This window comes from Felis catus, chromosome A2, assembly GCF_018350175.1.
Source record: "Felis catus isolate Fca126 chromosome A2, F.catus_Fca126_mat1.0, whole genome shotgun sequence".
NCBI lineage: Eukaryota > Metazoa > Chordata > Mammalia > Carnivora > Felidae > Felis > Felis catus.
In genome coordinates, this window is record NC_058369.1 from 60,647,799 (window position 1) to 60,673,153 (window position 25,355).

The 25,355-nt window shown below is 38.8% G+C and overlaps 1 protein-coding gene across 1 annotated transcript in view; it reads left to right on the forward strand.

Annotated features, from left to right (window-relative positions):
• The window catches only part of LOC101081454 (solute carrier family 41 member 3), an 837,990-nt gene that overhangs the window by 584,137 nt on the left and 228,498 nt on the right, over positions 1-25,355 (forward strand). The window lies entirely within an intron of this gene.

Here is a 25,355-nt window from a genome sequence, read left to right on the forward strand (position 1 = left end):
GATAGGCTAAGGGATATTTAGGGGAAACTTCCTGGAGGAGAGTGTTTGATCTAACTCTTCAAGGGCAGGTAGGAATAAGCTTGGCAAAGAAAACAGTGGGACAAGGGGAAAAGGTGGTTGGGGCAATGGGAACAGCATGGACAAAGCAAAGGATAGTGTGTCTGGGGTGGACAGCAAGGACAGGAGTGGCTGCATCAATAGGTAAGTACAGATTCTGGAGAACTCAAATAGCAGGGTACATGATCCTGAAAATGATAGAAACCCATTGAGGAATTTTTAAGCAGGTCAGGGACCTGGTCAGCTCCTCTGGTCGCTGTGTAGAGAGTAGATTTGAGACAGAAAAAAAAAAAAAATATTTGAACAGTGCAATTCTATACAAATGTGTTTGTTGACATTTCAAATTACCATGTGATGAGAACCTTTTATTTGCTATATACACTTTCCCTGTACAATTTAAATCTTAAGTGAATTTAAATACCAGTTATTTAGTCAGACTAGCCACATTTTAACTGCTCAATAGCTACCCTATATTGGAAAGCATATATAGAGAACACTCAGAAAGTTTTTTCCCACAGCATTGAAAGACAAATTACAACTGGGCAGAAGAAATAAAATGCCTAGAAACATTCAGGACTTAAAAAGACCAGGTTCAGGATACCTGGATGGTTCAGTCAGTGAAGCGTCTGACTCTTGATTTCAGCTCAGGTCATGCATGATCTCACGGTTCAAGAGATCAAGCACCAGGTTGGGCTCTGAGTTGACAGCATGGAGCCTGCTTGGGATCCTCTCTCTTTCGCTCTCAAAATAAATAAACAACCTTAACAACAACAACAAAGTCCAGGTTCAGTTCTGTATGTCAGCTTCTCCTCAGGAAGCTGGGAAGGAAGGAGGATAGACTTCACACCTGCTGGAGTCCTCAGAGACTTCCTTCTGATATGACTAGCACGGCATGAGGACTGGGATAGAAATGTCCCCCTCATGGTCTCCTGGGAGTCGGTTTAACCATGCTATCATTCAGAGTGTACCCAGGAGGTCTGCCTTCCCCAGGGATTTCCTGAGGTTTCTTATCTCCACAGATAGCCACTTCCCACCCACCATAGAGCCAGGGTGCCTTCCTTCTCACAAAATATTCCCTGTAAGATTCACCCACTCCCTCTGTAAACATTTATTAAAATGATGCCTTCCATGTGCCTGTCACTGAGTTAGATACAGTATGGAAAGAGAGATATTCAAGGTATAATCACATTTCTCACATGGGCCAACTCATTTACATCTCAAAGTAACATTGTAAAATTATTATTAACATCATCATCCTGTACAGAAGATGAAATTGAGATTCAGAGAGTTTAAGTCACACAGTCAGATAGCAGTAGCACTATGGAAGGCTGAAATGGTGCTATGTGGTCTTAAGTAATTTCATACCAAAACTCCCATGCTTTTGATGTTTACAAACACGTTGGGAAGAAAAGATGAACACACACAAATACAATTTATAATTTCCAAGCAATGCAGTAAAAGCAGTGTTACAATCATGCTCAGAAAAATATTGAAGCATCAAAGAGGGATGCCTTTGGTGGACATCATGGAAGGTTTCCTGGAGGAAATGACCCTGGAGCTAGTTGGAAGCATTCCACCCACAGAAGCTAGGGGCAAAGTTGTTATAGAGGAGAAAAAGAAGCAAACCAATTATTTGGTTATAGCTTAAGCAGTTGTCTGATTTGGGAACGCCTAGGTGGCTGTTTGTGACTGGCTGTCCTCAGGGTTCATTTTCTTGGATTCAAATGCACTGACTCTGGCTTAGTGTTTGGTTTGGTTAATGAGGCCTTAGAGCCACCCCTGTCTAGTGGCCTCCTCCTTTAAATATTTTCACACCAGCATATATTCTCCATAGGTTTAAGTTTAAATATAATGAGCAGGGACAGAAACAAACCTTGCTGAAGCAAAACTGTTAGGGATACTTCTTTTTCTTTCAAGTTTATTTATTTATTGAGAGAAAGAGAGAGACAAAGAGCTTGAGTGGGGGAGGGGCAGAGAGAGAGGGAATAGAGAGACCCAAGCAGACTCTGTGCTGATAGTAGCACACGCTGAGAGCAGCACGGAGTCTGACTTGGGGCTTGATCCCACGAACCGTGAGATCATGACTTGAGCCAAAATCAAGAGTTAGATGCTTAAAAGACTGAGCCACCCTGGTATACCATTAGGGATGATTCCAACCTGACCTTTTCAACTTAGCTTTAATAGTAACAGAGACAAGGATGGTTCACACTGTCCAAATATCTTTCTTATTCAATTATTAGATGGATTTTTTATGAATGAATTTTATCATAACTGCTAATTGATTAGATAATTGCTCATCATTTAGCAATAACAGAACATTTATGGGGTTATTTACTTAAAGCATAATTATATTTATCGTCATGATAAAAAAATTTGTTGTTTTTTTTTTCTTTTTTCTTTGAGAGAGACAGAACACAAGTTGGGGAGAGGGGCAGTTGGAGAGAGAAAGAATCTCAGGCAGCCTCCACATTCATCATGGAGCCTGATGCGGGGCTCAGTCCCACCAACCTGGGATCATAAACTGAGCCAAATCAAGAGTCTGACGATCAGTCAGCTGAGCCACCCAGGAGCCCCAAAGTGGGTTTCTGATATGATTTCTCAGTACCTTAAGCATTGGAAATCTTCAAACTGGTCTTCCTAAGGATTGTTTTCAGACTATCAGGCCAAATTTTCTCTCTATATCACCTGCTTTATGCTATATGCTATACTGCTCTGGGTATTACAATCATAATTTAGGCCAGTGTGTGTTGAGATGTCACTTTTATGTATTTGGTCTTTATTATTAATTGCATAAATGCCTGTTTGCATGTATTTGTCAAAAATTGATTTTTAGGGAGAGTAGTATTGGTTTTTACACTTTTCTAATGCTTTCAAACACATTTCTGTCTCACTTATCATCACCTAGGACGTTTTTCTTCTTAATTAGATTGCTGCGAATGTGCTAAGGTACTATCTCTCCACTTCAAGCCCCCATCTTCTCAGTTCTCTGATTACATGGCAACACGTTCTCTAACTCTTGCTTCAGTTGCTTCAGTTTTATGACATTATCTAAGTCACACCTCTTAACTGAAAGAACCTTTTCACCAGAAAATGCAGATCCAACTAAGAGTCAAAAAACCTCGATATTGAGTTACTTTCTATGAACTACATTAAGCATTTTCTCCACCTCAAAGTCACAAGGTTTTTGTTTTTATTTCAATACCATATGATACGTGTTCACCAGAGCCTTGCAGTTAAGATACACTCAATGATTATGTTGAGTCATAAGAAAACCCATTGACTGACAGAGGTAATGGACACCATACATTTTTGCTTCTCAGTCTTTTCAATTGTGGCATTCAACACAAGTCTGTTAGCTGAAATAAGAATTTCTAGGCTGATCAGTAATTCAACAAATTATTAACTTCAGTTGAATACATGTGTCAACACGTAATTAAGAAGGTCATCAACTCAACAAGAATGATGCTACCATCTTCATTGTGTATTAACAACCTCTCAAAGAGTAGCTCTTCAGTCTTCGGGGTTTGCATCAGTGCATCAGTTTGCATCATGTTTTGAATACAATTCTTAATCCAAGATTAATTCATTTAAACTTTACCTTTGTGTACAACCTATCTACTTCAAGCAGGCTTTAGTGGGACTATTGGAACTCAGGGACTCTATAATGCCAAAGTGTAAGACTAAAGGAGTTTAATATGAGAACATTTATATTTTATCAGAACATGTGAAAAGTCACCTTCTTCATTTGTATTTTGGTCTACCACATTATTTCATGCAACTATTTTCTCCTGAAAATCAATTTGCCACAAAGCTTTATTGTATAACCTGTTATATACAATGCATTAGAGGTAATAAGAATTTCAAGTTAGAATGGTTACTTCTTTTGAGAAATGTCCATTATTATTTACAAATATTTTAAAATCCCTAACAACATACAATGAGATATGATAACAACTGTATGTGGTCAACTCCCCTAATGGTACAAATGGGAAGAATGTAGATACTGATGAAGGCTGAGAAAATGTCTCAGAAAGTAGAATTCGAAATTTTAGGATTGATAAACAGCACTTTTATAAAAGGGTGAAATTAAAGGAAATAAAAAGTGATCACAAGGATGAAGTATCAGCACTACATCATTACAGAGCAGTCAGGAAACTAACCTTAGTTTGTCAATGAGGTGGATGACATAAAAAATTAAAATCCAGGGATGTCTGGGCGGCTCAGTCCGTTAAGTGTCTGACTTCAGCTCAGGTCATAATCTCGCGGTTCCTGGGTTCAACCCCACATCAGGCTTTGTACTGACAGATCAGAGCCTGGAGCCTGCTTTGGATTCTGTGTCTCCCTCTTTCACTGCCCCTCCCCCACTCACACTCTGTCCCTCTCTCTCTCAAAAAAATAAACATTAAAAAAAATTAAAATCCAGACAGATATTTTCAAAACATTATTGTGCAGACAGTAGATTCGCAAAAATACAAGTATTATCAATTGACAATTATGGGGATTTCTTTAGAAACTCTGAACTGTTTCTTTAGAAACAACTCAGTTGTTCCTGTCATCACTCCTCTGATTTGTAAACGAAAATAACAATACAGCATTCAGTAGCAATAATTTAGAGAGAAAATAATCAAATAAACTTTGAACTTGAGGTGAGAACCGTAGTTAAATAAGAAGAGAACCCAAAGCAGTTAAACAAAATAAAACAAATTAAAGATTAAAAATCAGATGAAGAGAGACAGGAGAAAAACTAGGATGCAAGAGTTTTATGAAAACAAAGGGAAGAAAGTATGTTTCCTCCCCCGTTTTTTTTTTTTCCTTGTATGAGAATGCACACTTAAGGCTTTATCACAACTTGTTATTTTTAGTTCACAGTTCTTAATAGACAAGCTAACCTATAATTACCAAAGAATGACTCGGAGTAGTTCTTCAGATAACAGGACACTGAAAACACATTTCCACTTAACAGGAGGGGATTAGTTGGTAGACTGTGTTAGAAAAGCTGCAAATCTCCTACAACAAATATCAATCCTCTCATTCAGGGGTTGTTTTTCATCACTGACTAAAAAATATAGTCAATCCATTAAACTTTCTTTCTTTCAAGTTCTAAAATTGTCCCAGGTGAATTATCAGGGTTTTTCCCCCATCATGTCACTCTGGTGGGCTGATAAAGACCCAAAAACAACATATGGTCAAATGTTTACTGTCAAACAGCAATCTCTTAACATTAAAAGAAAATGGGTTTTGGATTCAAAACTACATTAAAGAAACACTTTTGTTAGTTTGTTTTTAGTTTATTATGTGCCAAAAACTGAGGTGGGCACAAGCACCCCCCCTCAAAACAAAACAAAAACCCACAAAAATAAAAAACAGAAAAACAAATGTATTACCATTTAGTGATAAAATTAAACAACAACAGCAAAAGAACACACAAATACCAACAACACGATATGATGTGGTAAAACATTCTGAAAAGATAGAAGGGAAAGTGACTTTTTGTAAGGTGAGAAAAAGGCAAGTAGTTAACTAACTTGGATCTTAAAAGAGAAGTTGTTTTCCTTTTGTTGTTATTGATTTTTGTCTTTTTTTTCTGAAAAGAAGTAGAGGAAGGCAAAGGGGAATAAGTGTTAAGGTATGAACCCTATTCATGTTTGAGTAGCATCAAGCTTTCTATGAGATTGGAATTTAGACACACACACACACACACACACACACACACACACACACACGGAGGTAGTAAATGATTGGTAAGGCTGTTCTACTTGACATCATCCCTGTATTAGCCAGGGTTCTCTAGAAAAAGAGAACTAATAGGATGTAGACACACAGATTAGAAAGATAAGGAAGGGAGGGAGATTTACTATAGGAATTGGCTCATGCGGTTGCAGAGATCTAAAAGTCCCGTAATCTTCCCTCCACAAATTGGTATAATTCAATCCATGTCCAAAGGCCCTTGTACCAGGGGCTCTGATATTTGAACACAGGAAAAGATGAATATCCAAGCTCAAGAGAAAGAGTGAATTTGCCCTTCCTTTGTCTTTTGGCTCTATTCAGGCCCTCAACAGATTGGATGAGGTCTACTCACATTGGTGAGGGCACAGGTCTTTATTCAGTCTACTGAATGAAATGCTAATCTCTTCCAGAAATACCCTCACTGACCACCCAGAAATAATGTTTTCCCAGCTGTTTGCATTCTATAGCTCAGTTAACACATAAAATCAACCAATACCGTCGCCACTGGCTCCCAGACTTTTCACAAATCTCCAGCTATCCCATCATATAAGTTCCAGTTCAGATATTGTAATTCCATTGAGATCTTCCCTGATGCTCTAATCTAAGTCAAAATTGCACCTTCTCTCCAGTCCTATCACATTATCTTGTTATACTTGCTCTCTCTTTTTTTTACCCTATTTTTCTTTCCCCATAAAACTTATGACTTCCTGATGTTTTTTGTCACTTACATATTTATTTATTCTATGTATCTTTCCACTAAAAATGTAAATTCCATAAAAGTAGGATCCATGTATTTGTACCCACTGGAATATTCTGAGGGAGTAATTACAGATGCATCTTATATGTGCATGAAAGCAACAGATGAGCACACAGTATTTCAAAGATCATTTCAGAGAGTGATTATTTTCAAAATAAGAAAGCATATAATCCTAAATCAGTTTCAAAAGCTTAAAGAATGAAAGAAATAATGATTATCCAAAGATCACAGTCTCATTCAGGAGGGGTTAATTTTCTATTATGTATACGCATAAAATATTTATTCAAAAAATGAGACTAATGCATTTATTTTCAGAACTAAAAAAGATAAAGTTTGAGGAAAATGAAAGTTATTATAGAGAAATCAAAAAAAGATTTGATGCTGAAAGTTTAAATTCCAAATCTTTTCAAGTTTCCAAAAAATTAGTTACCTGTTAATTTCTTAATGGATCAAAGAACTTTTCTCCTACCACCCCCAATACCCATTAATAAAAATCATCTAATTATCTGTATTAGACTACCAGAAAAACAGCTGTTTCATTAGAACCTGCCTTGCAATTCTGTAATTATCTTTCAAGACTCATTTATTTAACCTTTTTTTCATTCATTTTGGGGGGGGGGGAGGGTGGGGGAGGGAGGGGCAGAGAGAGATGGAGACACAGTATATAAAGCAGGCTCCAGGCTCTGAGCTGTCAGCACAGAGCCCGATGCGGGGCTCAAACCCACTAACCATGAGAGCCTGATCTGGGATGAAGTTGGGCGCTAAACCGACAGAGCCACCTAGGCGCCTAATACTCATTCTGAAGAGAGATTGGTCCTCCAGTATTTGAAGGTTTCAAAACATGTGTGCAAGTTCTCTGATACGTCTTCCATCAGGAGATAAAGTCTATGCTCCCACCTTCCCTTGAGTCTGGGTGGGTTTGTAATTTGCTTGCAACAAATACAAGGGGCAGCAGAGACACTGTAAGATTTCTGTAGCTAAGTCACAGAAACCAGTGCAGTTTCTGTCTTGTTCACCCTAACACTCATTTGCACAACTCTGAAATGACATGTAAGGATCTAACCAATCTGAAGAAGCTATGCTATGAGGAAGCCTAAGACCCATGAAAGCACCACAGGTAGATGCACCATTTGAGAATCCAGGTTAAGGTCCAAGCTAATATTGGAAATGAACTGCCATATTTGTGAATTAAGACAACTCCAGGGGAAACTGTACATTCACCTGCAAGTGTGAAGTCTCTCCAGCTCAGGACCCCGTCATCACTAAACAGTGAAAAATCTATGTCTGCTCTGGCTTCCCTAAAAATTTTTACATTGTATTTTGATGTTTATTTGTTTTTGAGAAAGACAGAGCATAAGCAGGACAAGGGCAAAGAGAGAGTGAGACACAGAATCTGAAGCAGGGTCCAGGCTTGGAGCTGTCAGCACAGAGCCCGAGGTGGGGCTCAAACCCATGAACCACGGTATCATGACTCGAGCTGAAGTCAGACGTTTAACCAACTGAGCCATCCAGGTGCTCCAGACTGCCTTAAAATTTTAGCTCATAGAATCAGTGAGGCTCACAAAACTGTTGCTTTAGGTCGCTAAGTATTAGAGTAACTGTTAGGCAATAACAGTGATCACTATGCAAAGACTAGAAATTTCAGCAACACCAACAAGAGATTCCCCTATGTATGGAATAAAAAACAGGTAATCCTTCAGGAAAAATCTCCATCACAAGAGCTTATTCTCAAATAAGCAGTTAGTCACTATTAAAGAGGATTCCACCTCGCCTGGAAGAACCCTAACATTTGGAAATTCTAAAAAAATATTTACCATACTGGGTAGTATCGTGCTCTGTCAAGTCAAGAACTCTATAGAAACTTTATGTGCTTAAAGACTTTAAAACTGGGTCTGCCTTTTCTATTTACCTTAAACTGGTCATTGTGAACAGGTATAATATTTTATTCTGAGTGTTTTTGCCTTTAAAATAGGCCTTACAAGCATGGGGAATGGCTGTGTAAAACAAGCAAGCAAGCAAACAAGTGACAAGAGAAGATAACCTCTTTCCCATCAGAACTATTTCAATGTGGAGAACATGTTTTTCTGATGGTATGACTGCTTGAATTACTTAGGCCAAGTCTGTGTGCAAAGATATTTGGATGAGATGAAAACTATCAATCCAATTTCCAGTTAGAATCGCTTCATTTATGAAAGCTAACACTTATTTATACCCAAAGGTGGTCCCTAAAAAATACAGCTAACTTTTAGTGCAGACTGTACATGGTCATGAAGAATGAAAAATTATCCATTTAACTTAGACAATGTAGCTAGGTATTCTAGACGACAATCTATGTCTCCCAACAAATTAGAATGCTCTTTTTCCTAAAAGCATATAAAAATCACTAGATTTCAAAGATTATTCTGTTTTAGCACATTATTTCCAAACATTAATAGACATTGGTTATAATATAACCTCAGTATTATTTTGTCTTAAATAAATTCTACTTGGATTTTGTCATGTAAATTGGAAAATATGCCATCTTTCACGAACATTTAATTCACCTAAATGACTAGGCTGCAAATTCTCTGCAATATGCTTGAGGTACTAGCAATTCTATGGAACAGTGTTGACCAATAGAAATAAAATGTGACCACAAAAAAGAATTTTAAATTTGCTAGTAGCCACATTTTAAAAAGTAAAAAGAAACCAGTAAAATTAATTAATTCTATATGTGTATATATTTATTTATATATTTATATATTCAATATGTACAATTATATATAATTTTTAATTATATATGTAATTAAACCTAATATGTCCAAATACTATCATTTCAACCTGTAATGTATATACATACATATATACATATTTTGCTGTACTAAGTCTTTGAAATAGATTATGTTACCACACATCTCAGTGTGAGATACAAGCCTTGTTTCAAATGTTCAGTAGTCACATGTGACTAGTGTCAACTAGTTGGAGAGCTATAGAATATTACCCACAGTGGAGTTACATCCAGGTTTTGTGCATGTTTACCTGTTTCATTTTTCGCCTTTATGCAAGGCTCTAATTATTTCAAGAACCTCAAATAAAGTAAATATATTTGATTGTATCCTTTTATGTAAGTTATTTACTATTTAAAATAAATCTTTATTTCTTCCCATTAGTTTCAATGCCAAATACTGATGTGCTACCCTAATTCAATATGCAGATGTAATCAGTTTTCCAAACCTAGTGAGAAAAAGATTAAATGTAATAAATAATTCTTTTGGCTGAATTATCAGCTGTGCAGAGAAACCTTCTCTAACCACCTTCTTGGGCGTTCCCACCCTCCATCCCACCAGACACTCCATCATATAATCCTGCTTAATTTTTTTTCATGTTTCATATAACTATTGACAATTTAAGAACATTATTTAAATCAGTTTACCTGTTTATCGTGTATCTCTGCTACTATAATATAGGTTCTTTGAGAGCAACCACATTTTTTTTTCCATGAAGCACCAATGATGCTCATTGCTTAGAAGAGTGCATAGCACAATGGAGGTGTTCAATAAATACTTGTTCACTGCATTTTAAAAACATAGACAAATCAGCTAAAATGGTGTTTAGAGAGCTTCACCTAAGAGTCACTGGCTTCTTAAAATCTTTCTAGGAAGTATTAAAATCTTCTAGAAAGTAGTGCAATGTTTATAGTGTAATTCATATGGTGGAAGGTCTCCTTTAAAAACAAGGAGTTCAGAAATGGAAAACATCTCATTTCTGATTAGGATAAGAGAAAAGCTTATCCTCCCCCCCCCCCCCCCCAAATATCATCTACAGTCTACTTAATACAATGCTATTAATCCAACATACAAACATGTTTCTTTCTCGTTATTAAAAAAGCCTCTCAAATTTAAAGTCAATAAAGAAATTAAAAGCTTAATGAGAGCAAGAATCCTCTGACTGTGTTCATGCTGTTATCAGCCTGTGATGCTGTAAAAGATAGGATGATGATTTCATTACCAGACAACCAAAAGAAGAGGAAGGATAACAAGGAGAGCTGTGAAAGACCTCCTGGTGAGAGAAATCTTGCAGTGAAAACTTGTTGAGCTTAATCAAGTCAAGGGAGAAATTAAATACAAAAGGGATAGCTTTTAAACATAACCACCTATTGCTTAATGCAAAATAATCTGGGAAAATAAGGAAAAATAATTTGAGATTGATCTAAACAAGATTCCTATTCAATGTAAAATTTTGTGGGAAACATTGAGATAATGCCCACCATCTCTTCCCACGTAATCTCAAGAAATTACAATTGGCCTGGTCAGAATATAAGTAATTTTTTTTTATTACTCACTTTAAAAATAAGTATTATATGAACTAGAAATTTACTGCAAAATTCTAACATTTCGCTCCCAGATTAAGAGAGAACCAACCCTTCAGCAGATGTCAAAAGCTTCCACAACTATGGTCAAAAGAGAGGTGCATGGGTACAATACTGGACTTTTCCTGCTTCCCACTGCCTTCACAAGTAGTACACAGGGTACCCCAGACACAAAAAGGTTCTCACCACTTCTCCCTTCTATAAGACCACTACCCCCACACCCTCTGTTCTGGCTTCTTTCAGATCATCATCAAAACCTCCTGACATTGTTCTCAATTCCCACACTTTCACCCCTTTAGACTCTGCACAGCTCCTGTTTATTCCCCCTCTCTCAGCTTTCCACAGTTCCTAAAACCTGCCCACTGTGTTCTGTGCAATTCACAATGCATCATCTTCAAAGTCCCCAGGATCTTGACACTTGACTCTGAATGTTCCCTTCCTCATCTTGCTCAAAGGAGCCCTGGATCTTCTCTGAGAAAAGTGTTTTCCCAACGGATCATTTTGTTTTACCCCGCCCTTCCTCACACGCTTGAGACTGTACTGGGACAAGTGTTCTCTTTACAGCTCATCTCCAGTTCTAGATTATTCCTTCTTCCTTCTCTCTGAATTACTCTAGCTTTGAATCATGTCATCAGATATTACTGCATACCACTCTTGAGAGTCAGCTCCTATCCCTTGTGTTATTCCTCTTCATTTCTTGAAGATTTTAGTTTCTACTTCAATCACTCTCTCAAAGATCTTACAAATCTTAGAGATACCAATTTATAGGAGGTGATTCTTCCAACATTCTAATTTCATGTAAATGACAATAAAATTTCCATATTCACAAGTTCAAACATTTACTTTCTGGTCATGTACATACATATTAGGGAGAGAGAGGGAGTGGAAGGGAGAGGAGGGGAGAAGAGAGAATGGAACAAAGAAGAGAGAAGACTGGTTTCTTTTCAAATTTTTGAATGTGAATCTTAAAGGATTCCTTAATAATTCCTTAAAACTCAGCAAATGTAGTCTTTTTTTAGTCTCCCCGTCTTGACCTTCAACTCTACAAGTTTTGTATGATACAGCAGTAGTTTACTATTTGTAGTCATATACATACATGCACATATAAATACGTATACACACACAGAATCTCTGTACATAAATACACATTTGATGATACTTTTGGGTTACTCAGAACAATCTCCTTCCCACATGGTTATCTTGCAAAATATTGGGGTTTTTCCTCAGGGTTTAAGGTTAGATGAGTGGAGGTAAGGTACCAGGCCAGCATGTACACCTCATCAGAGGAATGCAGATTATTAGATTAGTAACAAATGCTATAAAACATACCCTGGCACTTTGGTGTGCCATAGCCCAGCAAATTAGACGGGTGTCCTTAGTCCTTAAGGAAAACACTATACTTCCAATCCTTTACAAGTTGATCTATGAATGTAAACCTGGCACTCATTTCAATACATATAGGCAGTAAATAAACCAAAGGTTTATTTCAATCCACAAAAATTTCAAAAGGAAGAGAACATGATGAGGAAACCATATGTTTCTTAGATACACTAAGCAAGATTACTAATTTCAGAGATATACCAGCATTAACCATAACAACAACAACAACAACAACAAGAGTAAGGATGCTTACACACATCAATAAAAAGCAATTATTTAATTTACTTTTAAGTTACTCTATATCTCCGTCTTGCCTTGATTTAGCTAATTCTTGGTTTCACTCTACTCAGGGATATCGCTCTCTTTCAACATCAGTTTTACTGCCATCGACCTCCCCTCTGGCAACCATCACTTTGTTCTATCTATTTAAGAATCTTTGTTAGTTGATGTTTTGTCCATTTATCCATTTGTTCAGTTTGTTATTCATTTGTTTTGTTTTTTAGATTACCCATATTGGTGAAATTATATGGTATTTGTCTTTCTCTGACTTATTTTACTTGGTATAATACCCTCTCGGTCTACCAATGTTTCTATTATCTACAAGACAAATATGGAATCAAGTGGTTAATAAGCACCTAAATAATTAAAACTAGCTTATATTCCATTTCAAAACTTTTATTCATTTTGCTAGACATGTGTCAAATATGCATGAATAAGTTGGAACTAGGGAACCAGTTATCCAGGATCACATGCAGATATCCCAGGATCAGTGATCCGTGAGGTTTTCTGAAATGGAATTTGTGTTTAAACATTGTTTCTGGACTTTGTGTAAGTTTCCTGTTCATTTTCTCCTTTACATAATTTTCAAATTTTGAGTTTCAGGCTATCTACTCCATAAGAGTTTGATATCTGACATTGCTAAATGAGACTTCAAGTTCCAGCACCTTCTTAATAATAACAACCTAGAGCAAATAATTTTCCTGCTCTCAGACTTCCTTGACTATAAAATGGAGCTAATATCTACCTCTTAGGTTTACTATCAGGATAAATGGAAACGTTCTTTGAAGCAATCTAGTTCAGTGACTGGTACATAATAGGTGATCATTATATTGGTATAAGCCATCCATTCAACAAAATTCTAGTATAGGTCAGATGTTTGTCAGTAAGTAAGCATTTTAGCACCCCTGGAAGTACCTTCTAGTGATAAAGACAGTCAACAAAGGTATAAACAAATTAACAATCTGGTGGCGATAAACCAGGTTATGTTTCAAATCAATAAGTCAATAAATCAATAAATCAGGTTAATGGGAAAAAAGAATGTAAAGACGAGCAATCTACTTTTTCTCAGCCCTTTGTTTATTGGACATTGTATCTGAAAACACAGAGAATGTCATGCAATAAACATGTTATGATCATTTTTATAAAATTTTGGTTGATTGTATGTTCTTACCATAAGAAGTTCTTCATAAGATCCCAAAAGATGATTTCCCTGATGACAAAAAAAAAAAAAAAAAAAACCATGAAAATTAGAAATATGAGTATCACATCATATGTGATTTAGGTTTATTTAAGTTTTATTTTCATATTTTGATTTCTCTTTTTTCTTGAACTGAACCATATTTATTAAAGTAAGACTCCCATCACTATTTGAATAATCAAAACAATTTTACATTTGTTGTAACACTATTTGTCTCTTAGTAAGTAAAAAAGCACACCAACCATATAGAGTGAAAATACTCAAGACCTTTCCACGTCTAATTCTAATATTAATTATTTAACCTTTACTCGACTCAGTTTCCTCATTTTATAAAATCATGGCATTTGTTCCAATGGAATTAGAGCACATCTAAAATTTGAATTCTGTTAAAAGTTGAGCCAAAGTAATTTTGACTCATTTAAAGAAAAGTTTTATACATATTAATTTTGAAATACCAATTATACCACATACATACAACGTGTGAAGATATATTGCATATATCTCATGTTTAAACCAGAATTGGAAGTTATTGAGCAATTTAAAACCATTTAATTTCAACCAAGAGAAGAATATATTTTCCTTCAACTTTAGTATTCTAAACACTGAAGCCTGAGATGAAAAAGAAGAAAGAAAATTCTAATTTGTCCCTGAGTGATTTAAATGGTTTTTAAAAGCATCTTTTGCTCATAGAAAATATTTGTCTATCCATTCCTTTTTTTCAATCCCTACCATGTCTTCTTCCAATACCACTTTAATTTAAATTTTGACTACCAACTTCGAATTGAGCAAAAGAAATAGATTTCCAAAATCAGTGGGCTGCTGTGAATCACTTTCAAAAAGAGAAGACAAACAACTGGATTACAGCTATCATTAGGCTCTGGAATTGAAATTACAAGCACTCTGAGGAGTAATTCTAGTATGTGGTCCAAGGATCCTGCTGCTCATGCCCATTCAGGGTATTCAGCATACCCTGCTGAATTATGAAAATACTCTTAAGATCTAACATTTTTATAAAAAGATGCTGAAACCAAATCCCCAAAATACTCCCTTGGTAAATACAGGTTCTATAAAACTCAATATTTATATTGTAGTCTTAAGAAAACTTTAAGACATACAGATATATTTCACATGTTAAAAGCGGTGAAGTGTCTGGTATTAAAATTAATGTGCAGAGCAACTGAAAACTCCATTAAATAGATCCTTATTTTAAATTCCATCACCAATAGAAAATGACTCTGGTACTCCCACAGTAATAAAGCCCAGAGTGCTGTCTCTGCAGCTCAAGAATGCAGACCTGGGGCAGGTGAAAGTTACAGAAAGGTGGATTTCATCTTACTATAAGGAGGAAAAAATGCATCATGAGATAAGAGTGTTTTCAGTGACTAAAAACATTTAAACAGAGAAGAGGTTCATGTTAGACCATTCTAGCAAAGGTTTCTGACCAGAGCGCCCCCACATTTCTTTCCCACATTTGGGCCATTATTTCTGTGTGCCAATAACCTTTGTAGTGGGCTTACAAAAAAATGTGAGACACAAAACAAATCTGTGTTAAATATACATTAAATATATATTCCATATTAAGCATTTCTTAAAAATGTGCCATGCTGTTCAAGAATGTATCATAATCACAAGTAGCCCCTCACATTTGGAGTTTCCTAGGTCTCAAACACTCTTTTCCCATCCTCTTTCCCAGTAATATAACCTATCCTATAGGTTCTAGGTATGTACTACCTTTTCCAGAAATGAGTTTCTGCCCCTCTCCAATGTTGAAACAGATTGTGTTTTACCTATTTCCTTTGCTAGAACCATAGGCACCCATAGGCAGCAGTTGTGGTTATAATTAAATTGTACCCCCAAAATTAGTTCTGTAGAAACACCAGATCCAGAGTGTTGATGTACTTTAAACAGAAGATTATTTTTTTTTTAATTTTTTTTTTCAACGTTTATTTATTTTTGGGACAGAGAGAGACAGAGCATGAACGGGCGAGGGGCAGAGAGAGAGGGAGACACAGAAATGGAAACAGGCTCCAGGCTCTGAGCCATCAGCCCAGAGCCCGACGCGGGGCTCGAACTCACGGACCGCGAGATCGTGACCTGGCTGAAGTCGGACGCTTAACCGACTGCGCCACCCAGGCGCCCCCAGAAGATTATTTTTTGAGATAAATTTGGAGAACGCTGCATGATTCAGAGATTAAGCAAAGTCATTTATTAAAGGACATCACAGAGCCATGAAACTTTTATATTCTGTGAATTACTATTAAAAAGGTAAGTGGATACAGAATTTCTCAAAATTGTTTTCCCTCAGACTCATTTTTTTTTTTCATGGAGCACCTTCTAAGAGTAAAGTTTCTTCACATTTGTTTTAGAGAACACAGAATTATTTTATTCACCATACTCTTGACTGTACCTGGCACAAAGTAGACAGGTAGGAAAAACTAATTGTATCAGTTTTTAAAGTGTAAACTAACCGGCTTTCAGGTTTCTTGATAAATGCCACCCCACCTACCCCTATTTTTTGAAAAGGGACTTGGTGATCATCCTCTTCGTTCTGATTACAGGAATTCCCTGATATACTTGGTCACTTAATTTCTGTGAGAATAATTCAGGGCTCAAGATATTACATCTACACGAGCAGTGGGTTTCATTTTTGGATAGCAATTGTTCAAAAAATTCTTTTTCACTGGGGCACCTGTGTGGCTCAGTTGGTTAAGCTTCTGACTTCAGCTCAGCTCATGATCTTTTGGTTCCTGAGTTTGAACCCCACATCAGGCTCCTCATGGACAGAGTGGCGCCTGCTTGAAATTCTCTCTCCCTTTCTTTCTGCCCCTCCTCCACTTGTGTATCCTATCTCAAAATAAACTTAAAAAATTCCTTTTCATTGAATTTATAACTGAGTACCTCTAGCTGCAGTGCATTGATTCAAGCTCTTCCTCTTCAAATCACTAAAAAAGTTTACACTCTCTTCTACCTAACACTTCATAGGCATTCCTTTTAGGTTTCTACCCTCTCAAGTGAACATCTTAGTTCCCTTATTCCTACTGCAGTGTGGTTTCCAGATTTCTAAGTTCACAGCAAACTTGCTATAAAAATTTAGGTTGTTAACTCTGTGTTATTCTTCTAAAGCATACTTGAGGTCAAAATAAGACAGGATCTTAATATTTTGGAAAGATGCCACAGCCTAATCCTGTGCTCTCTATTCCATTCATATTGCTCCTGTGGCCCAGAATGCTGTTCTTTCTTTCCTTCACCTCTACAAACAGTGTTTACCTTTTGAGATCAAGTTCAACCCCATGGCATGCTCAACTACTTTAGCTGCCATTTCCTCTCTCCTGCTCTCAGAAAAATCATTCAGGACTCATTGTCTACTATCACAATTTACCTCCCAATTTTCTTTATTATTCACTGATGTTCCATGTGTATTTTTCTTTATTCCCTAAGAAGTTATAAAGGTATGAGGGCAAGTACTTTACTTTTTATTTCTCCAGAGCACTTTATAAAAGGCTTACACACATGAAATCTATTGGTTAAACATTTGCCTGAAAATGTTGGTGCACATTGATATGCAGGTTGCTATGGCTACCATCCTTACAAACCTCCCCCTGCTCCTTAATATTTAGAGGGCTAAGGTAAAGAGCACTGGGATCGACATAGTCAGGATGCAGTTTACTTTCTGACTTCCCAGCTTTTCTCTTTACTCTGAGGGAAAGGTGGTGTGCTGAAAAGGACACTTCCAGATTCTCTGGCCTGACTTCCTGATAGGTCCCTCAAATGGGAGGCACTGGTAGGAATTTAAAAGGCAAAAGTGAGGAAAAATCCTTCTGTTTTCAACTCTCAAAGTAGCAGAAAGTCAACTACCAAGAGGGCGTAGACTCCAGCATATGCAGGTACTCACAGCAGCAGGTGAGGAAGCTCCGTTTCAGAAGCAGTGCCTCAGCTTAACTGGGAGTGCTCTCTAGGACAGAGGCAGGGGCAGCTCCCTGATTCCATGTCATATATACTCATCCCTTTCCCTGCCCATCTATCACTTTTGAAAACATTCCTCTGCCTTAAAAACCTCTCTTTGAGGGGACACAAAGAGCCGTTAAACCGATGAAAATCCATCAAGGAAATGCAAATTAAAACCATAATGAAATACCTTTCAATAATCACCCAAGCCATTTAGAAAGTACAGAAATAGGGGCCCCTGACGGACTCAGTTGATAAAGCGTGAGACTCTTCATCTTAGGGTTCTGAGTCTGAGCCCCACATTGGGTGCAGAGATTAGTGAAAAGATATAATAAAATTTTAGAAAGTAATAAAAACAGAAAATACAGAAAGGAAAGAGAAAATACCAAGCGCTGATGAGGATGGACAACAACCAGAATTCTCAGACACAGCTTCTGGAGCTGTAAACTTGGCACAAACTCTTTAGGAGCCTAGCTGGCTGTTTCTACTGAAAGTGAACTTAGGCCAACTCTATGGTCCCAGAGCTCCATTTCTCTAGATATATGCTCATCATAAATATGTACAAATGTTTACCAAAAGACACGGAATAACATGTTCACAACATACTATTTGTGGTCGCTGAAACCTGGATATGACTCAAATCTTCATTAGCAACAGAAGGATACACTGGGGTATATTCACATAATAGGGATACTTACAGCAATGATGATGGCTGTCTACAACTACATGCAACGATATGGATGAATTATACAAACAATGTTAAGTTAAAGTAGTCAGTCATGAAAGTACACATACTGTATTATCCCTTTTATATGAAATTACAGCAGACAAGACTAGCATATGCTATAAGAAGTTAAGACAATGTACTACTTTTTGGGGAAGCAGGAGACAGCCTAATGGGGTGCCAGGTGATCTGCTTCTTTATCTGGATGCAAGGGACAGGGATATTCACTTGGTAAAAATCATTGAGGTTCACTCCTACAATATGTGCACTTTTCTGTATGTATATGTGTGTATACACACACACACACACACACACACACATATACAAAGAGAGAGAGAGAGAGAGAGAGAGGGAACTTCAGTACAAACTTTAAAAAAGGTCCTGGTCTACTTCAGATCAGGGAATATCAGTGACTTTGTCACTGCATACCTAGTGTAATATACTGGAAAAAAATGAAACCAACTATTCTAAACATTTCTTTTAGCCATTAAAACAAACAAGCAAGCACTAAGCAAGTTTTCTCAGAGCACCTAACTATAAAATAAAATAACTGAAAAACCTGCAGTAGTTTCTGTCTTCTTGACTTAATGCATATAGATATAGGTTTCCTTGCTTTCCAAGTTAACACATGTAATTCTTATGTTCTATTTCAAAATAACTTTTATCATTTCTGTAAAGTAACTAAAAATTCCAGAACACACATGTTAAACATTTCTGCCAGAGGCGCCTGGGTGGCTTAGCCGATTAAGTGTTGGACTTTGGCTTAGGTCATGATCTCATGGTTCATGAGTTCAAGCCTTGCATCGAGCTCTGTGCTGACAGCTCAGAGCCTGAAGTCAGCTTTAGATTCTGGGTCTCCCTCTCTCTTTGTCCCTCCCTCGCTTGTGCTCTCTCTCAAAAATAAACATTAAAAACAACTTCTGCCAAATCCCATGAAGTGTTTCAAACCAGTAAGATATGATTCAGGTTTTAAAAATATGTAACAAATACCACTGGCATTTTCACATATTTTAAATACCCAACTTTATCTTCCAGATCATATTTAAACATTTTCATTCATAATCATTATTTTCATAAAATTTCTTGAGTCTTTAACCAGAATAAAACTTCCCTACTACTAGACAAGGAAAGGAGTTATGAAATAAAAAACCTGAAGGGAGATACTTTGTTTTTTCTTTCATTATTAAATACAATTCAGTGGCTCACACTATTTAATGGAATTTCTTTTAAAACATACAGAAGTGAAAGGGAGGAGAAGATGGTGGCGTAGGGGGATGCTGGGCTCACCTTGTCCTGCTGATCGCTTGGATTCCACCCACACCTGCCTAAACAATCCACAAAACCACCAGAAGACGAGCAGAACGGACTCTCCGGGGCCAAGCATAGACAAGAGGCCCACGGAAGAGGGTAGGAAGGGCGGAGAGGCGGTGTGCTCTACACGGACTGGTGGGATGGAGCTGGGGCAGTGGAGGGGCAGCCCGTCCAGTAAGGCAGAGCCCCTGCATCTGGCTTGCAAAAGTGGAGGGGACAGACTGCGTGAGTTCTGACAGCCAGCGGGACTTAATATCTGGAATGTTAAAAGTCAACAATTCTACCCTCGAAGATCAGGGAGGGCAAGAGGACACCGGGAGAGTTGATGAGCCCTGAAGACAGAGCTTAGCTTGGCGGGGAACAAAGGTGCTGGCCAGCGCCATCTCCCTCTCCCATCCCCCCGCCGAAATCCCAAAGGGAAACAGTTCCCCTCACCGAACTTGCTTGCACCACGCAAACACCCAACACTGTGCTTCTGTGGATCCACCCCTCCGACGGGTCTGCTACCTCCCTCCAGGTGCTGCAGTGCCCGTCCCGCAGGGGACCACTTACAGCAAAGCAAGCTAAGCCTACCCCGCCCACCCCTGTGCACGTTGCAGATCCACCCTGCCTAATACGCCAGATCCCATCAAAGCAGCACAAACCTGGCAGTGTGCAAGTAGCCCAGAGAAGGCCCACACCAGTTCACAATGAGTCCTGCCCCTGGAAGAGGGGAACATAAGGTGCACACCAGTCTGACTCTGGCCCAAGCGGTGGACTGGGGACAGACATTGGGTCTGACTGCGGCCCTGCCCACCAACACAAGTTACTCCAGACAACACAGGGAAAGTGTCCTGCAGTTGGGTGCCACCCCAGGGACTATCCAAAATGATGAAACATAAGAATTCTCCTCAAAAGAAACTCCAGGAAGTAGCGACAGCTAACGAATTGATCGAACATGATTTAAGCAATAAAACAGAACAAGGATTTAGAATAATAGTCATAAAATTAATCCCTGGGCTTGAAAAGAGCATAGAGGACAGTAAAGAATCTATTACTACAGAGATCAAGGGACTAAGAAATAGTCATGAGGAGCTAAAAAATGCTATCAATGAGGTGTAAAATAAAATGGAGGTGGCAATAGCACAGATTGAAGAGGCAGAGGAGAGAATAGGTGAATTAGAAGATAAAATTATGGAAAAAGAGGAAGCGGAGAAAAAGAGAGAGAAAAAAATCCAGAAGTATGAGGGGAGAATTAGAGAACTAAGTGAGGCAATCAAACAGAACAATATCCGTGTAACAGGAATTTCAGAAGAGGAAGAGAGAGGGAAAGAATTAGAAGATAAAATTATGGAAAAAGAGGAAGCTGAGAAAAAGAGGGAGAAAAAAATCCAGGAGTATGAGGGGAGAATTAGAGAACTAAGTGAGGCAATCAAACAGAACAATATCCCTATAACAGGAATTTCAGAAGAGGAAGAGAGAGAGAAAGGGGCTGAAGGTGTACTTGAACAAATCATAGCTGAGAACTTTCCTGATGTGGGGAAGGAAAAAGGCGTTGAAATCCAAGAGGCACAGAGACTCAATTCAGATGTAACTTCAATTGATCTTCTGCACTACATATCATAGTGAAACTGGCAAGTACAAGGATAGGGAGAAAATTCTGAAAGCAGCTAGGGATAAACATGCTCCAACATATAAAGGGAGACCGATAAGACTGATGACAGATCTATCTACTGAAACCTGGCAGGCCAGAAAGGAATGGCAGGAAATCTTCAATGTAATGAACAGAAAAAATATGCAGCCAAGAATCCTTTCTCCAGCAAGTCTCTCATTCAGAATAGAAGGACAGATAAAGGTCTTCCCAAACAAAAACTGAAGGAATTCATCACCACTAAACCAGCCCTACAAGAGATCCTAAGGGGATTCTGTGAGTAAAATGTTGCAAGGACCACAAAGTACCAGAGACATCACTACAAGCATGAAAACTACAGACATCACAATGAATCTAAACCCGTATCTTTCAATAACAACACTGAATATAAATGGACTAAATGCTCCAACCAACATAGGGTATCAGAATGGATTAAAAAAAGAAAAAAACACAAGACCCATCTGTTTGCTGTCTACAAGAGACTCATTTTAGACCTGAGGACACCTTCAGATTGAAAGTGAGGGGATGGAGAACTATCTATCATGCTACTGGAAGTCAAAAGAAAGCTGGAGTAGCCATACTTATATCAGACAAACTACACTTTAAATTAAAGGGGGTAACAAGAGATGAAGAAGGGCATTATATAATAATTACAGGGTCTATCCATCAGGAAGAGCTAACAATTATAAGTGTCTATGCACCAAATTTGGGAGCCCCCAAATATATAAAACAATTAATCACAAACATATGCAACCTCATTGATAAGAATGTAGTAATTGCAGGGGACTTTAATACCCCACTTACAACAATGGACAGGTCATCTAGACACACGGTCAATAAAGAAACAAGGGCCCTGAATGATACATTGGATCAGATGGACTTGACAGGTATATTTAGAACTCTGCATCCCAAAGCAACAGAATATACTTTCTTCTCGAGCGTACACGGAACATTCTCCAAGATAGATTACATACTGGGTCACCAAACAGACCTTAGCAAGTACACAAGAATTGAGATCACACCATGCACACTTTTAGACCACAATGCTATGAAACGTGAAATCAACCACAGGAAAAAGTCTGGAAAACCTCCAAAGGCACGGAGGTTAAAGAACACCCTACTAAAGAATGAATGGATCAACCAGGCAATTAGAGAAGAAGTTAAAAAATACATGGAAATAAATGAAAACGAAAATACACCAATCCAAACGCTTTGGGATGCAGCGAAGACAGTCCTGAGAGGAAAATACATGTCAATCCAGGCCTATCTCAAGAAACAAGAAAAATCCCAAATACAAAATCTAACAGCACACCTAAAGGAAATAGAAGCAGAACAGCAAAGACAGCCTAAACCCAGCAGAAGAAGAGAAATAATAAAGATCAGAGCAGAAATAAACAATATAGAACCAAAAAAATCCTGTAGAGCAGATCAATGAAACCAAGAGTTGGTTTTTTGAAAAAACAAACAAGATTGATAAACCTCTAGCCAGGCTTCTCAAAAAGAAAAGGGAGATGACCCAAATAGATAAAATCATGAATGAAAATGGAACGATTACAACCAATCGCTCAGAAGTACAAACAATTAGCAGGGAATGCTATGAAAAAGTATATGCCAACAAACTGGACAACCTGGAAGAAATGGACAAATTTCTCAGCACCCACACACTTCCAAAACTCAAACAGCAAGAAAAGGAAAACTTTAACAGACCCATAACCAGCGAAGAAATTGAATCAGTTATCAAACATCTCCCAACAAGTAAGAGTCCAGGACCAGATGGCTTCCCTGGGGAATTCTACCAGACATTTAAAGCAGAGATAATACCTATCCTTCTCAAGCTGTTCCAAAAAATAGAAAGGGAAGGAAAACTTCCAGATTCATTCTATGAAGCCAGCATTTCTTTGATTCCTAAACCAGACAGACTCCCAGCAAAAACAGACAACTACAGGCCAATATCCCTGATGAATATGGATGCAAAACTTCTCAATAAGATATTAGCAAATCAAATTCAACAGCATATAAAGTGAATTTTCCCCATGATCAAGTGGGACTCATTCCTGGGCTAGAGGGCTCGTTCAACACTTGCAAATCAATCAATGTGATACATCACCTTAATAAAAGAAAAGATAAGAACCATATGATCCTGTCAATCCATGCAGAAAAAGCATATGACAAAATTCAGCATGCTTTCATAATAAAAACCCTCAAGACAGTTGGGATAGAAGGAACATAGTTAAACATCCTAAAAGCCATTTATGAAAAGCCCACAGCTAATATCATCCTCAGTGGAGAAAAACTGAGAGCTTTCCCCCTGAGATTAGGAACATGACAGGGATGTCCACTCTCACTGCTATTGTTTAACATAGTGTTGGAAGTTCTAGCATCAGCAGTCAGACACCAAAAGGAAATCAAAGGCATCCAAATTGGCAAAGATGAAGTCAAGCTTTCCCTTTTTGCAGATGACACGATATTATACATGGAAAACCCGACAGACTCCACCAAAAGTCTGCTAGAACTGATACATGAATTCAGCAAAGTCGCAGGATACAAAACCAATGTATAAAAATCAATTGCATTCTTATACACTAATAATGAGGCAACAGAAAGACAAATGAAGAAACTGATCTCATTCACAGTTGCACCTAGAAGCATAAAATACCTAGGAATAAACCTAACCAAACACGTAAAAGATCTGTATGCTGAAAAGTATAGAAAGCTTATGAAGGAAATTGAAGAAGATATAAAGAAAAGGAAAAACATTCCGTGCTCATGGATTGGAAGAATAAATATTGTTAAAAAAATTTTTAAAGTAAACTCAACACCTGATGTTGATGGGGCTTGAACCCATGAACCCAAAATCAAGATCGCATGATCTGCTAGATGAGCCAGCCTGGTGCCCCCATGACACTGACTTTGTATTCGGCTATGAATTAGCGATTTCTTGGCAATATGAATTAGTCACCTGTGGGTCTTTAACCTTCAACTCTGTGGCAACAATAGACACACACTGCATGTTTCTGCTCACAAAAGGATCATCAAACTCGGTCCACATGTAGTCACCAAACAAAATGTTATGTCTGTTGATCAGCTTTCTAACGCTCAGCTTAGTATGTTCTTTTTTGGCAGGGCTGGGGACACAAGACACAGAGGTCAGGATGGTAACAAGTGCCTTCTACAAAGTCAGACCTTTCAGAGCACAGCCGTGGGCTCGCCTGGGGGTCAGCCCCAAGCCAAGCCCTGCTCTCCATACGCCAAGAGGCCACAGCAACAGCTCCTGCCACCCGCGGCTGCCCCGATGGAAGATCAGCCCGGACACACAGGCCTGGCGCGCGCCGCGAGCTCTCGCTAGTGCTGCTACTGTTAGGAACCAAGGTGCAAAGCTCCCACAGCCGTGGGGTTGCAGCTCGAGTCCGCATTTTAACAAAAGCCCGAGGCCTCTGATTCACGTGGGAAAACTCTGACACTTTTCGACTGGCCTTCAAGGCTTCCAGGACGCTGACCGGTTCTGGACCATACCTGCCTCCGCCCCGCCTCCCACACTGCCCCAGCCGGCCTCCCCCTCGGCCTCGCCCTCTGCGGCAGGCAGGCCCCGGGGGGTCCACCGTCCCGGGCGCCTGCCCCACACAAGCCACACCCAGACCCCTCTGAAAACTGCGGACCACGGGGGTTCGCCTGGGGTCCTGAGACGTCAGGTGGTGGGCAGCTAGGGTGACCGAACAGCCCGACAAACGCCAGCTCTGAGGATAACTTGCACACACGCCCCTTCATCCCAGAGCCGTCAGGCTCCGCTTGGGTGCGGCGCCCAGGCTCACCTATGCTCCTCTGGTGCACCTCCAAGTGGACATTCGGCGCCTCGGCAACGCAGGGCGGCGCTTGCTTAAGGTCACCCACGGCCTCATCCATGGCGCCGCCTGGAGCAGTGGGGACCCGGCCGGAGCGTGGCCTCCTCGCCGCCTGGCGCCGCTGCGTCGCCCCGCGCCTCCGCAGCTGCCTTGCCGCCGC